Below are 5,000 nucleotides of genomic sequence, written 5' to 3' on the forward strand. Positions count from 1 at the left end.
CAAAAGTCTGAATATATATACAAAACTCTGAATATATATACAGAAGTCTGAATATATATACAAAAGTCTGAATATATATACAAAACTCTGAATATATATATACAAAAGTCTGAATATATATACAAAAGTCTGAATATATATACAAAACGAAGTCTGAATATATATATACAAAACGAAGTCTGAATATATATACAAAACGAAGTCTGAATATATATACAAAACTCTGAACTCTGAAGCGCTCAATCCGTCTTTGTCCGCCATATTGGATAGAGCGCTTCCTATTAAATCAATGGTACCAAAATGTTTGTGATTACGTATTTTCTGCTTCATGAAACTCTGTTTTTCTGTTATATTGTTCAATTTTGACATTGATTTCTCACTAGAAATGCAATAATAACACGTTTATTTGACACCGTTTGACTTCACAAAGGATATTTTTAGAGGCAGGTTCCCCATTGATTTGACTGGGGTCTTGTCAAAACCTTCGTAATTCCTTGTTTTCTGCTTCATGAAATACTGTTTTTCTGTTCATATGGTAGGGTGACCAGACGTGCTCTTTTTCGGACATGTCCTCTTTTTGAGACCTAAAAAATGCATCCGGCACGGATTCCCAAATCGTCCGGGATTTTGCCTCGTCGGGTGCTTCACAAAATGTCATGAAGGCTAGTTATAGTGTGTTGAAGTACCTTATGGTTTTTATTCCCTTGGAATGGCCAACCTATCTAGGTCATGGTGAGTATTATTTTGTAGAAGGGAAATGGTCAGTAGCAATCTATAACACAATTATATGCTTATCCTACATAAACTATGGAAACTATTTAAAAAAAACCTATTCAATTCAATGAATAATGTCTTATTTTCATTGGTATATGCAATGAGGATTTCTGGGTAATCATTTTTTGTCCAATGTCAAGTCCCTATTTGATCATGTGACGAGAGGATACGATGTAGGCTATCCCATTTAAACGTAAAAATGTCCTTCGTTAAGTCAAACGATGCAAAATGAACGTGTTATTATTATTGCATTTTTAGCGAGAAATCAATGTTTAATCAATTTTAGCCATATAACAGAAAAAAAAAGTATTTCATGAAGCAGAAAACAAGGAAGTACGAAGGTTTTGACAAGACCCCAGTCAAGTGAATGGAGAAATTGCCTCTAAAAATATCCTTGGTGAAGTCAAACGGTGTAAAATAAACGTGTTATTATTGCATTTCTAGTGAGAAATCAATGTCAAAATTGAACAATACAACAGAAATACAGTATTTCATAAAGCAGAAAATACGTAATTATAAACATTTTGGTACCATTGATTTAATAGGAAACGCTCAATCCAATATGGCGGACAAAGACGGATTGAGCGCTTCAGAGTTCAGAGTTTTGTATATATATTCAGACTTCGTTTTGTATATATATTCAGACTTCGTTTTGTATATATATTCAGACTTTTGTATATATATTCAGAGTTTTGTATATATATTCAGACTTTTGTATATATATTCAGACTTTTGTATATATATATTCAGAGTTTTGTATATATTCAGACTTTTGTATATATATTCAGAGTTTTGTATATATATTCAGACTTTTGTATATATATATCCAGTCTTTTGTATATATATTCAGAGTTTTGTATATATATTCAGACTTTTGTATATATATTCAGAGTTTTGTATATATATTCAGACTTTTGTATATATATTCAGACTTTTGTATATATATATTCAAATGTTAATTTCCTGAACGGCATGCCATAATATATATATATATATATATATATATATATATATATATATAAAAGTTAAACTTTCCTATGTTGTAATTATGTATAATCCATTGTGTCATCTCTCCTTTTGCTAAAGATAAAGCAACAACAAACTCTAATAGCTGGCCTCCCTCTCATTAATATTAATGTCTTAATATTAATGTATCTACCAATACATAGGCCTATTACCAGAAATGTGTTGGATTCTACAGTCGAATTAGTTACTAAGGCTATTGTATTGGGAAAGTAGACATGTGAAAAAGAAAGCTATCAACAATAGCACTCTGACACACTAACGTAAACAAACGGTCAAAGTGCTGAAAGGTTCTTTAAAAACACTTATGAAAGGCACGATTTGTTGCGGCGGCACAGCAGCTTTACCAACATCTGAAAAACACATATACAATGAAACAGGTGCTCGGCGGCGACCTATCATTCAGGGCCTGTTTTGGAGCAGATTGCCTAGCAGTCCGTAGTCTCCCAATTTGCCAAGATGCAGGTTGTGAATATCATTCCCTAAAATCCACCTTCGGTAAGGTGTGCAGTGCACTGCTCTGCTATTGTTTCTGACATACAGCCGCGGAAAAAATTAAGAGACCACTTCAAAATTATCAGTTTCTCTGGTTTTACTATTTATTGGTATGTGTTAAAGTAAAATGTACATTTTTGTTTTATTCTATAACCTACTGGCAACATTCCTACCAAATTTCAAATAAAAATATTGTCATTTAGATCATTTATTTGCAGAAAAATGACAATTGGTCAAAATAGCAAAAAAGATGCAGTGTCTTCAGATCTCGAATAATGCAAAGAAAACAAGCTCATATTCATTTTCTTCCTTTTGCTCTGACAATGTTCCCCAACTCTGAGAAGTGTTTTTTCCAGCAGGGCAATGCTCCATGCCACACAGCCAGGCCAGTAAAGGTGTGGATGGAGTATCACCAGATTAGGACCCTGTCATGGCCAGCCCAATTTCGAGACCTGAATCCCATAAAAAAAACTCTGAAATGTGATCAAGAGGAAGATGGATGGTCACAAGCCATGAAAAGAAGCCGAGCTGCTTGAATTCTTGCGCCAGGAGTAGCATAAAGTCACCCAACGGCAATGTGAAAGACTGGTGGAGAGCATGCCAAGACACATGAAAGTTGTGATTTTAAATCAAGGTTATTCCACCAAATATTGATTTCTGAACTCTTCCTAAGTTAAAGCATTAGTATTGTGTAGTTTAAAAATGAATATGAGCTTGTTTTCTTTGCATTATTCGAGATCTGAAGACACTGCATCTTTTTTGCTATTTTGACCAATTGTCATTTTTCTGCAAATAAATGATCTAAACGACAATATTTTTATTTGAAATTTGGTAGGAATGTTGCCAGTAGGTTATAGAATAAAACAAAAATGTACATTTTACTTTAACACATACCAATAAATAGTAAAACCAGAGAAACTGATAATTTTGAAGTGGTCTCTTAATTTTTTCCGCGGCTGTATGTGACAGTGGTAACAGCCGAGTGATCTTTTTCCAAATTGAAACTCAATAAGACCTACCTACCTGGCCGCATGGAGCAGGAGAGGCTGGCTATCCTTTCCATTGAAAAAGCATATCATGCCTCACCACCTTTATGTTTGAAAGGTGCTTGCCTGTGTACTTTGCCTCTAGGTCTTGACGTTTAGATTTTGCATCATTAGATCGTCTAGTCACATGATCAAATAGAGACTTGACATTGGACATCAAAATATTACCCACAAATCATTGCATATCTGTATATGACAACAATACCAATGAAAATAAGAAATTATTAATTTAATTGAATCGTTTTTATTAAATAGTTTCCATAGTTTATGTAGGATAAGCATATAATTGTGTTATAGATTGCTACTGACTATTTCCTTTCTACAAAATAATGGCCACCATGACCGAGATAGGTTGGCCATTCCGAGGGTATATATAGCATATGGTAGGCTTCACTTCATGAGCTCTAACCAGTTATTGGCCGCTGGTGTGTTTCCTCAGCTCCTCAACTATCGGTCGCCGCGGTAACTACAATATACAGACTCATTCGACGAGGTAAAATCCCGGACAATTTAGGAATCCCTGCCGGACTCTTTTTATAGGTCTCAAAAAGAGGTGTCCGGGAAAAAGAGGACGTCTGGTCACCCTAGTGTTGTGTGTTGTGTGTTCTGTGATCTGTGTTCTGTGTTCTGTGTTCTGTGATCTGTGATCTGTGATCTGAGTTCTGAGTTCTGTGTTCTGCAAACACACAGATCTGGTGTACGACTCTTGGGGTTCTAGGATTTACTACACGAGTGGCAAAATGAGTGACTCAGAATTTCCCCCCAGTGAAGTGTGTACCCTGTAAGCAAAATGACGTCCCCTAGACGTCCTGTAATGGTCTCTCTGAACGTTCTAAAAATGTAAATGTGTATGGTTCCCGTGACAACTTTAGGACGTTTTGCACGACGTTCCAAGACCGTCCCGAGGACGTTGCGGTGACAACTGGGAAACGTTTTCTATAGGTCCTGGGGACGTTATGCAGGACGTTGCAAGCACCTCCCGAGGGCATTGTGGTTACGTCTGGGGAACGTGTTTCTATAGGTCCTGGGGACGTTCTGCAGGAAGTTGCAAGAACGTCCTGAGGGCATTGTGGTGACATCTAGAAAACCTGTTTTAGACGTCCTGGGTACGTTATTCAAGGATGCACCGCGGACGTAGCAGGCACGACCGTTTTTGCTGAGCTAAATGAAGAAAATAAAATAATAATAGATCGCGGAGCCGTCATTTTGCTTACAGTGCGCACACACACACAAGTTCATGTATATTACACATTTCATATGATATGCATAGACACACACACAGACACACACGATTACAAACTTGATTGCGGGCATGGGAATTGAACCGTAAACCTTCCTAATACTAAACCAGATCGCTACCTACTGTCCTAACACTGTCTGATTACTATCGTGCCACTTTAACAGGTTTATCACAGTGTGAGACAGCCAACAAACTTAGTCTTTTTTTCCGAGGGTTTGAGGAAAAGCATATTGTAGCAATCTCAGTCACTACGCATTGAGGGTTTTCCGTAATGATTCCTTTTTTAATTAACATCCATGGCACATCACGGACGTGCGGGCAGGGAGGCAGAATAACTAGCCAAACTAAGAATGATGAAATAAAATAAATATGAATGCTTCTTTACTGATCTGTGCTATAAATGTAATGTCTGCATGATTCCA

Source organism: Sprattus sprattus, assembly GCF_963457725.1.
Source record: "Sprattus sprattus genome assembly, chromosome: 11".
NCBI classification, from domain to species: Eukaryota; Metazoa; Chordata; class Actinopteri; order Clupeiformes; family Clupeidae; genus Sprattus; species Sprattus sprattus.